Genomic DNA, 11,909 nt, shown 5'->3' with positions numbered 1-11,909 from the left:
GGAAGAGCCAAAAACATGTTGAAATGAGGAGGAACCACAGCGGGTCCAAAAGGGCAGTTTGAAAAAAAAACGTTTTAGGCTGACAAGTGGAGCAGAGTTTTTATCGGTATAGATGCTACAATGCTGGGTGGTAGGAATTTTGTGGATTCCAGCAGATTCTGGAAGGTGCCATCACAAAAATGAGGGAAAAATGTGGGATTACAAGCAATGTTTCAGGTTGGCAGGGCATTGTGGGTAAGAAAATGTTGTGTGGTGCATGTGTAGCACACGACCCTGGACTCACCCAGACGTTTAGTTTTCAGATGTGTCTAGGTCTCGTAGATTTTTCTACATGGCAGCATCCCAAAGTTCAAAAAGTGCAGTCCTCACCATTCCAAGTGGGACGATTTTGAGAGTTAGACAAGCTCTCATGGCACAAATGCAAAACCAAAACCCCAAATATTCAAATATCCTCTTGCATGCTGCTGGGATAAGATCTTTTAGTGTGTGGGGGGAGAGCTGAAAGACTGTTACTTCCTTTAGGTGGGGTGGTGGCTTAACCAGGCCCATACTGGTAGCCATCAGCCCACTATTTTATTTTTAGTTCCCTGGCATCTAGTAGGCTTTCTGCCCCCCGGGGAGTGGATTGGGGGTAATTGCCCCATCTGCCCACCGGTGGGCAGAACAACTTTGTCCCCATTTATTTGGGGTTGGGGTATGACTATGCCCCCACCCTCTTTTTTGGAAAAAAAATCTTCCCTGGTCTCTAGTGGGCCTTACAAAAATAGGCCAATCTGCACCCAGTAATGTGCCCCCATAGGGAGCGACCCTTTCCCAAGGGGCTGCCCCCCCAAACAAAACACACACACACCCTGGTGCCTAAGTGGTTAAGTGGTTGCTCCCCCCTCCAGGGGCAGATCGGCCATATAGATATAGGCCAATCTGTCTCAAAGGGGGGCAGAAATGGCCTAAAATAAAATTGCCCCCCAGGGGAGCGACCCTTGCAAAAGGGGTCGCTCCCCATCTGTAAAAAATAAAATTGTTGGTTCCTAGTGGTTTCTGCCCTCCTTGGGGGCAGATCGGCCTAATAAAAATAGGCTGATCTGCCCCCAAGGGCGGCAGAAATGGATGAAAATAAATTTAGCCCTCCAGGGGAGCAACCTTTGCCTAAGGCAGTAGTTCCCAACCTTTTCACTTCTGTGGACCCCCATTTTATCAATACTGGAGCCCGGGGACCCCCACTGAATCATTATTGGAACCGGGAGACCCCCACTGAGTCAATACTGATAGCTGGGACCTAATATTATTACATTTTTTAAGCAGCCACGGACCCCCTGATGAGGCTTCGCGGACCCCCAGGGGTCCCCGGCCCACAGGTTGGGAACCACTGGCCTAAGGTGTTTCTCCCCTTGTGTGAAATTGGCACAAAAAAATCCCTGGTGTCTAGTGGTTTCCGTCCCCCCCGGGGGCAGATTAGACTAAGAAAAAAAGGCCGATTTGCCCCCAAGGTGGCCAGAAACAGCTTAAAATAAAATTGCCTCCCAGGGGACCGACCATTCCATAAGGGGTCGCTCCCATATGTAAAAAAAATGGGGGAAAAAATCCCTGGTGCCTAATTAAAATAGGCCGATTTGCCACCAAGGGTGGAAAAATGGCCTAATAACAATTTGTCCCCCAGGGGAGCCACCCTTGCCTAAGGGGTCGCTCTGCCCATGTATAAAAGTTAAAAAAAATATCCCTAGTGTCTAATGGGGCCTAATTAAAATAGGCCAAAATCGCCCCCCTGGGGAGCGACCCTTACCAAACGGGCCGCTCCCCTGATATATAAATAAAGAAAAACATACATAAAACACAAAACTCATGGTGTCTACTGGGTGTTTCTGCAGCCCGACCGTTTCATAAACGGGCTGCAGAAATGCTCAGAGAGACATCAAAGGAAAGGAAAGGTCTTTCCCTTCCTTTGATGCATCTCCCGCCCCCAGCCCATGATCAGAACAGAAATGCAAAGCATTTCTCTTCCGATCGTGGGGGCGGCCTCTGATGAGGTCACCCAGTAATGTGCCCCCAGGGGGAGCGACCCTTTCCCAAGGGGCTGCCCCCCCAAACAAAACACACACACACCCTGGTGCCTAAGTGGTTGCTACCCCCGCCAGGGGCAGATCGGCCATATAGAAATAGGCCAATCTGTCCCAAAGGGGGGCAGAAATGGCCTAAAATAAAATTGCCCCCCAGGGGAGTGACCCTTGCAAAAGGGGTCGCTCCCCATCTGTAAAAAATAAAATTGTTGGTTCCTAGTGGTTTCTGCCCTCCTTGGGGGCAGATCGGACTAATAAAAATAGGTTGATCTGCCCCCAAGGGCAGCAGAAATGGACGAAAATAAATTTAGCCCTCCAGGGGAGCAACCTTTGCCTAAGGTGTTTCTCCCCTTGTGTGAAATTGGCACAAAAATATCCCTGGTGTCTAGTGGTTTCCGCCCCCCCGGGGGCAGATTAGACTAAGAAAAAAAGGCTGATTTGCCCCCAAGGTGGCCAGAAACGGAATAAAATAAAATTGCCTCCCAGGGGACCAACCATTCCCTAAGGGGTCGCTCCCATATGTAAAAAAATGGGGAAAGAAATCCCTGGTGCCTAATTAAAATAGGCCGATTTGCCACCAAGGGGAGCAGAAATGGCCTAAAATAAATGTGCCCCTCAGGGGAGCAACCCATGCATAAGGGGTCGCTCTCCTTTTGTGAAATTGGCTCAAAACAAATTCCTGGTGTCTAGTGGTTTCTGGCCCCCTTGGGGTTTCACGAACCAAACGGGCCGCTCCCCTGATATATGAATAAAGAAAAACATACATAAAACACAAAACTCCTGGTGTCTACTGGGTGTTTCTGCTGCCCGACCGTTTCACGAACGGGCTGCAGAAATGCTCAGAGAGACATCAAAGGAAAGGAAAGGTCTTTCCCTTCCTTTGATGCATCTCCCGCCCCCAGCCCATGATCAGAACAGAAATGTAAAGCATTTCTCTTCCGATCGTGGGGGCGGCCTCTGATGAGGTCACCCAGTAATGTGCCCCCAGGGGAAGTGACCCTTTCCCAAGGGGCTGCCCCCCCAAACAAAACACACACACACCCTGGTGCCTAAGTGGTTGCTACCCCCGCCAGGGGCAGATCGGCCATATAGATATAGGCCAATCTGTCCCAAAGGGGGGCAGAAATGGCCTAAAAAAAAAATTGCCCCACAGGGGAGCGACCCTTGCAAAAGGGGTCGCTCCCCATCTGTAAAAAATAAAATTGTTGGTTCCTAGTGGTTTCTGCCCTCCTTGGAGGCAGATCGGCCTAATAAAAATAGGTTGATCTGCCCCCAAGGGCGGCAGAAATGGACGAAAATAAATTTTGCCCTCCAGGGGAGCAACCTTTGCCTAAGGTGTTTCTCCCCTTGTGTGAAATTGGCACAAAAAAATCCCTGGTGTCTAGTGGTTTCCGCCCCCGGGGGCAGATTAGACTAAGAAAAAAAGGCTGATTTGCCCCCAAGGTGGCCAGAAATGGCTTAAAATAAAATTGCCTCCCAGGGGACCGACCATTCCCTAAGGGGTCGCTCCCATATGTAAAAAAATGGGGAAAGAAATCCCTGGTGCCTAATTAAAATAGGCCAATTTGCCACCAAGGGGAGCAGAAATGGCCTAAAATAAATGTGCCCCTCAGGGGAGCAACCCATGCATAAGGGGTCGCTCTCCTTTCGTGAAATTGGCTCAAAACAAATTCCTGGTGTCTAGTGGTTTCTGGCCCCCTTGGGGTTTCACGAACCAAACGGGCCGCTCCCCTGATATATAAATAAAGAAAAACATATATAAAACACAAAACTCCTGGTGTCTACTGGGTGTTTCTGCAGCCCGACCGTTTCACGAACGGGCTACAGAAATGCTCAGAGAGACATCAAAGGAAAGGAAAGGTCTTTCCCTTCCTTTGATGCATCTCCCGCCCCCAGCCCATGATCAGAAAAGAAATGTAAAGCATTTCTCTTCCGATCGTGGGGGTGGCCTCTGATGAGGTCACTGTGCAATCGCGTGCTGATGTCATCAGATGTCACTGGGGGGGGGGTCAGTAGGGGTCGGGTGGAAGGGAAAGCAATTCCCCTTCCATTCCTGCCCATGGGAGGGGGTTGGGAGGCTCATGGGGGAGCTCTAGCACTTCCCCCATGAGCCAGTCCCAGGACATAACAGTTACGTCCTTGGCATCTCAACGCCACAGCCAATGACGTAACTGTTACGTCCATGGCAGGAAGGGGGTTAAAAGTTTTTTTGGTCTTCATGGCTAGGTGCTCAACTGCGGCCTTTCTTTTGTTTTATGCACTCCTTCCCTATTGTATGCTCGTTATATTTATGCACTGCTTGTACGCACCTTGACCTCTTAACTACACATACCTTTTTCTAGAATTGTGTTTTTTTGCTATTTATGTTTTACGCACTGTTTGTATACATTCTCTTTTGCTTCCACTCTCTACCACCAATTCTTTCTTTTTCTCTTAATTTTTTGTAAAACATACTGAGGCTACTTCCTTTTCCAGATTCACAATCAGTAAAAATAAAAAATAAAAAATAATAAAAATACATACATACATTTTATACGATCATTAAGATACATCTAATGGAGACAATAGGATTAGTAAAACTGTAAGTACTGCTTAAACACAGGTCAAATAAATTGCAAAAAAAACAAAAAAAAGATAACTCTAAATTAAAAGGGGTTTATTGGAAGAAAGCACACATTTGGGGCAGAGAAGGACAGAGGATCTGAAATTGGAATACAAACTGAAAGAAGCAAAAAACATGCCTATTACATGCAGCTAGTTTTCCCTTTAACCAGTGGTGTGGCCTAGATTAATTGACCTCATGCAGTATCTGTTGTGTTGCACTAATGGGAAACCATGTATATAAAGAGTCATGTGCATGAGAAGTTATTGGTCATGCTTGCATGATAAGAGCTGTAAGAAAGTGGATTATTTTGCCCCCAAGGAATGATGGCACTAACTAGCCATGGTGAACCACAAAGTCACTAAACTAACCTTATTTCAGCCCTCTAGGAACTATGGCATAGAGTAGGCAGGCTTAAGTAGGGTATTGTATTTATGCAGTAGCAAAACAACAATAAATACAAAACCCCAAACAATACAAAATCCTGAAACGAATTGGAAACATAGAGTAAACTTCACTAAACAAAATCACACTGAAACAACAAAAGTCCAATAAGGGAAACTAGAGGTATGCATTTTTAAATCATTAAGTAAAAACAGAACCATAAAGCATTAAAGCCATTGAAAGTCTATGGTGGTGGTGTTCCGGGTCCCAAGGGAGTAGCCAGAAAAAATAAATACTGCCAACTTGGACCTATACCTGGGAGTGCTCTTTAAACGGCATATTCTTCATCTCTCCTCTATCTTTTTCTTTTCTCTCTCATCTTTTACCCCTTATTCTCTCTTTTCTCCCCTTTCCTCTCTTCTAACTTTTCCTGTTTCTCCGTTCTCGTATAGTCCCTGTCCTCAAATTGCAATTGTTCCTGTTCTTGCCTTGCCCTCCTTTTTTTACCTCTTTAGTTGCCTCCCTCCCATTGCCTCTTTTCCTACGTCCCCTCCTCTTTTGTCCCCCTGTTCATTGTCTCACACTCTCTCATCTAATTGCATTGTTCTCTCTATGCCTACCCCTGCATCTCTCACCCCTCTCCCTATTCCATTTGTCTCTCCTCTTTTTGCTCAAATAACTCCTCCGCCCAGTTTCCTGCTTCTCTTCCTCCTTCTTCCCCCTCCTGTTGTCCCTATTGTTTCCTCTCACCCCTCTCTTTGTCCCATTTTTCTCTCCCTGTTTAACCCCATCTGTCACCTCATTTCTCTCTCCTGGACAGTTGACACACCAAGAGTGCATTTATTTTGGTGAGCATGTTTCTACTTTGAAAAAAGCAATCACTAATCATTTCTGTCACAATTATTGGAAAAGGGGCCAAATATTAATGCATTAAATAAAAGAAAGTTAGACAAAAACTGCACTACACCCAAAAAGGGTTGCATCATTATTTTATAGGCAAGTTTGGGATTTTTAATTTATAAAGGTCAAAATTAATATTAACATGATTTGCCCTCTTTTTTTGTGGTCACTCATAACTGGTTTTGGGGGATAGCTTCCCTCCTACTGGGGTTGGAGCCAGCTTGGCTGGGGGAACAAAGGTTTGCCTTTTTCAAATCGTACCTTACATTTAATTGAGAAAGGGCATGCCCCTTTACAAGTTAATAATGCTGGTGGGTGCACCCTAACAGGTTTCCTGCAAGGGTAAGAAAAGTGCCTTCCCAATGAGGTCATTATTCTTGCTGTGGAGAAGTTCTCACACCCCACTAAGGTGAAGCAATTAATGGCCAGCTGCTGAAAAGCTGGTGCAAATTAGCCTTCAGGAGCTTCCTTCAGTGAAAAAGTAACATTCTAAAAGTTACTTTTCATAGATATTTATTAACAATCTAACTACCAATAAATCGAACTTTTAATAAATGTGAAAAATAGTCCTTGAATTAATCTTGCAGCCGTATCCTGTCAAACGTTACAGATTAAAGTTTATAATTAGCATTTTCACATTTTCTATAATTCAGCTACAGCCCTGTCAGTGAAAGCAGCTTTTGGAGTCTAGTCACAGGGGGGAAATTCCAATGTGGAGTTCACACATGTTCCATATTTAAATATCCAGCATGCTACCTTGGCCTTGTGGGCAATTAGGCATACTTAACTGTTACTTATTAATGTTTAAAGTAGGGGTCCCTATCTGTCAAAAAGGGTTGTTTGACAGGTTTTTAGGCTGCTGCAGTCATGCTACACATGCTATGTCTGAAGCCATGTTTTACCAAATAAAATTTTAAATATGCTAGTTTACATACATTGCACATGTTTTGCAAAGGAATATATTCCAATGTTTCTTCTGCCCTTGTATGTGTTTTCTCATTAGACAATGCTTACATTGTGAAATAATAGGTGCTGGTGCCCAACGTTTTGCTCAGAAGTCCACAGTCGGCACTGACAAATGTCCAGATTGCTGAATACCAAGGCTATGTAACTTGATTCCACCTAATGCCTCTTTCTTCCACCTCCTCACACCCCTATTTCTTTATTTCGCTCCTGCAGATTCTTTTTTTATCCATGCTTTTGACTTTTTTCACTGTTTTTCCAACTTTCTCTTCCTCTGCCTTTCCTTCTTTTGTGTTTTTCTTTCTCTCTTACTTTGAGTCAAATGATAATGAGGAAAGGTAAGTGCTGATTCCCAAACACGAGTGCTGGTGGGCCCCACATGCTGCCACCATCTCAAATTAAGCACTGGCATTAGCGTTTAAAGGAAAGGGAGCTCACAATGTTTTTGTAGTTCTAGCTCTGAGTGAAAATGTATGTGTGCTTGCAAACATCCCTGGCCTGTTGCAGTCCCTTTAGTTAGATAAAAGGGCAATTGACAATCTGGGGTTTTGGGACTGTACACACATCAATTTCCAGTACAAAGTAGATATTGTGAGTTAAAGTTGATCAGCACTGCTGTTCATGCTACGCAAGCACCTGCACAAACTCAAAGTAAATTTGGGTCCTTTTTAAGTTTTGGCTAGACAGCGCATCTGCTGTCTCTTCGAGACATGTTGTTTACAATCAGTTGGCTTGAGCCTGCCCATACGCATACCATTTGTTCGCTGCACCTTCGCACTTTTATCCTTCGTTCCCGTATGTCCATAGCGTGCATACATTATGCCTCCTCTTGTGTTTGGCCCTCCCGTAGGGCATGTACCAAGTACTTGTGTTCCTCCACTGTCCCTTTTTAGGAGCTACTTTTTTCTTTGTCTTTGAGCACTTCTCAGAAGTGCTTGTGTTTTTCATTTGATTCCTCCCACCCGCCCCATCCCAGTTGCTTCTTCCACCCGCAAATCGTGTTTTAATGTGTGTCTTTCTTTATACTCCTCCTCACCCTCCACCTTCACTTGTGTTTCTTTATCCCCCCAACCACTCTCGCACTATTTCTGGACAGGAAACCAAAAACTTTGTTTCTTGTTTTAATGGCTGCATCAGCAGATGCTCGAAATTTAAAGGACATCCAGGAAAACATCAGTGCAGACAAGCTGCTGAAGCCATGGCCTAGCAGGAGGAATAGAATAACTTTATTACTGCCCCTCATGCAGATGCACGTTTGAAATAAACATGCTCCCAGAGAGAAGAGCTGCAGAAATGCCACTGGCTTGCTGAGTAAATACAGAGGCTTCGGCGAGCTGCCTGTAATCACCATGGCCACCTTCCCCAGTACAGCCCGCATTGAAACTTCAAAAGGGTGATAAATCGAACCGCCCGAAGCAGGTATCATCTCAACTGAGTTCTAGAAGGAGAGGCGTCTGTACTTTCCTGCTGGACAGGTTTTAGTGTTTCCACCAGCCACTCTGCTGAGGACTGGCTTCCAAACTCACCCCACACCCATCCATCACAGGCGTCACCATTCAGTTGACTCTGCTAATAAAAAGAGCCGGGGGCATGTGCCATGGGCCAGTCATGTGAACCCACTATGCTGTGTCCGTGTCACCTCATTAGCAGGATTAGGGCCTAGGGCCCCCAACACTACAGCATCAATGCCAATGTAAGCCCTGCAGAGATTAATGCACAATATAGCCAGTCGATGCAGACTGTGGCCCGCACGCAGTTGGCCTGTGAATACAACAAGCATTCAACTCAACATCATTCAACACAACACCACACAAATAAATGCCATGCAATTCCACAACAACATCCACAATGCATAATTCCACTACACACAACACATTTGAGCATCTCATAATTCCACTCCCACAATTCAACTTTACATCATTCCACTCCATGCCACATAATAACAATCCTAAATTCCACTCTACATATTTCTACTCCGCTCCATACCACATAATTCCACTTCACATAACACCACTCCACACAACATAATTCCACATCACTCCAAACCATATAATTACACTCCACACAACACAATTTAGCTCCAGAGAATTCCACTACACATAATTCCACTCCCACCTACATAATTACACTTTGAATATACCCACTCATCTCCACTTCACAAAACTCAACTCCGTACTATGCCACATAATTACAATTCACAAAATTCCACTCCACAACATGCCTAATAATTCCACACAACGCCACACAATTACATACTACACAATTCAGTGTCAAACAATTCCACACCACATAATATTCTAACACTCCACATACCAGTCATCAAATAATTCAACTTCAGATAAATACACACCACTCCATACCACATAATTAAACTCCACATAAATCTACAGCACATAGCAAAGTTCCACATAAATACACTCCACGCCATGCCACATAATTTCACTCAAAGCCACACAATTCCATGCCACAGAATTCAACTCCACACAATTCCATTCCAACCACACAATTCCACACCAAACCACATAATTCCTCTCCACAACATATAATTCCACTATCTCCACATACATTCAATCCACACCACACAATTCCACATCATGCCAAATAATTCAACACTACGTCACATAATTCCACTTCACTACATACCACTCCAGGACACACAATACCACTCAACATAATTACACTCCATGGCACATAATCCCACTCCCCATAATTCCACTACACTCATTACTACATAATAACTATCCACATAATTCCACTGCACACTATGCCACATAATTCCACTTCATATAAATTCACTTAACGCCACACAATTCTATACAATACCGCAAACATTTCCACTACAACCCACATAATTTCACACAGCATAATTGTAATCCACTCAATATAATTCAACATTATGCCACATAATTCAACTCGCTGCATGCCTCTCCACGCCAAACAATGCCACTCCACATAAATCCACACCATGCAACACAATTACACTACACATATGTCAACTCCACACCCGATGCATCCACTCTACTCCATAACACATGGCTAAAATTCATTGACAACGGCAATAGGTCTCGGATTGCTGAGGCCTATTGGTTTTGCCAATACTTGTTTTTCTAAGGGGTTGTTAAAGACACAGCATGCTTGGTATGTTACATTTTTATCTAAGGCAGCTTTCACCAGTGCTTGGCCTCCTGGTGCTTGGGGCTAGAGTTGTGGGCTTCACTTATGGAGGAGATGGAACTTTTGACCCTCTAACCTAACTTGTGTGAGTTTTACTGAGGCCATGGGCTGTAGCAGTGAAGGATGCTCTTTGGGCTCCGGCCTCACCTAAAGCGTGGATCTCTTCTCTCGCGTGAATGACGGCTTCAATACTTCTGTTTTCGTAGTTTAGTCCAACACTACCGTTTCCTGCCTGGCTGTCTTGTTTCAAAAGAGATTTGAGGTGACTCAGTGTACCCCACTTTCTTGAGTCCCCGATGGGCCAATGTTACCTCTTCTTGGCCTGTTCCTGTTGTCCTCGAGTCTGGTGTCTTGTGTCGCTCTGTGTGGGGGTCCCTCCGCCCTCGTGTCCCCGCGGTACCCCTTGTCCACCACTATCGTTCGTCTCTGGGGTACCCTTCCCACAGGACCCCCTTCCCACGCCCTCGCGGCCCTGGTGGTCACAGCTGAAAGGCAGAAGCCCACGGCTGGTCCACGGTCCGGCCCAGACCTATCACCACAATATATCAAACGTGCCAAATGCGCCCCTGTGCTGAGGAAAGATGAAGAATTCCGGGGACATAGGATATAACTTATGTTGAGACCTTAGACGCCGGAAATGACGCTCATGAGACACGTGACAGCTGTTCCTCGTGGCTGTATTATGAGGAGGCCATCGGCCCTTCCTGGTGTGTGACCAAAGGGGGTTCGCTGGAATTTTCACTGGCAAACTAGCCATTGAGTTTTAATTAAAATACCATTTTAAAATGATGTCCATGCACAAAAGCAATGCTATATTTCCAAAGAAATTCCCTTTTCTTTCATATGAGGAACTTCAATCCCGGTAAATAAATAACCATGAGATGGAGAGCACAGGTGTTTCAGGTAGGAAGGAATAGTTCTATTAGCATCTATTAAAACAACAGGAAATTAGAAATATCTCGAATCCAAAATATACTCTCGAGGCCCCAGCGAGATTTGAACTCGCGACCCCTGGTTTACAAGACCAGTGCTCTAACCCCTGAGCTATGGAGCCTCCTGGAAGTTATCATGACGAAGTAGTGAATTCATAAAGGCGGAACAGCGCGCGCCTGGGGTTGAAGAAGGTGATTTGAGTCCAGAGGCTGCTCCACCCAATGGCACAGAGTGATTCACGCATTAGAAACTCAGGCCCTGCTCTGCGCACAGAACACCTACCAACAAAAACGCACTGTTGTTAAAATGCACTTATTGGGAATAGTACAGATTTTGGAAGAAGAAAGTGCACTCACAGCAGAATAGGAAAGCACAGTTGCGCGCAGAACACTTTCTTAACCCTATAGTTTATGGCTTCCACAACTGAAATACTCCTTCCAGCCGGATTCCAGGATTCTGACTCTAGGAGGGCCATGAAGGATGGGTGGGCCATGAATGAGGTGTGTGCCTCTGCACTCATTCTGTCATGCGCTCCCTCAGCAATGGGGTAGCGGAAGTGACGTCACACACCCTTTGTGCCATACTTTGAATAACACACACATGCTTACAAATGCACACACATTCACACAATCTCTCACACAAGCACATCCATAAACACACATACAACATACATTTAAAAACATTTTTTACTTACCTTTGCTGCCTGATAGGGCCATAGCTCTCCTAATTATACTTTTTTATACACTAGTAGTGAATTATATTATTCAGTATTTGTGTAATAAAAAAAAAATTACGAAGATCCAGGAACACGAAGCTTCAAACGGCGACGTCCATTAGGACGAGTGTCCCCTGTGTTCCAGGCAGTGATTTTGCCATCTCTCAGGCCAGGGGTCGCAAAG

General features: G+C 45.0%; 1 non-coding gene across 1 annotated transcript; it reads right to left on the bottom strand.

Annotated features, from left to right (window-relative positions):
• Positions 1–11,058: 11,058 nt before the first annotated feature.
• TRNAT-UGU (transfer RNA threonine (anticodon UGU)) lies at positions 11,059–11,131 on the bottom strand. The gene has a single exon. It is a non-coding gene; the product is annotated as a tRNA-Thr (tRNA).
• Between the last annotated feature and the right edge of the window lie 778 nt (positions 11,132–11,909).

The sequence above is a fragment of the Pleurodeles waltl genome, unplaced genomic scaffold (assembly GCF_031143425.1).
Source record: "Pleurodeles waltl isolate 20211129_DDA unplaced genomic scaffold, aPleWal1.hap1.20221129 scaffold_39, whole genome shotgun sequence".
NCBI classification, from domain to species: domain Eukaryota; kingdom Metazoa; phylum Chordata; class Amphibia; order Caudata; family Salamandridae; genus Pleurodeles; species Pleurodeles waltl.
This window is presented reverse-complemented; position numbering and strand designations above follow the sequence as displayed.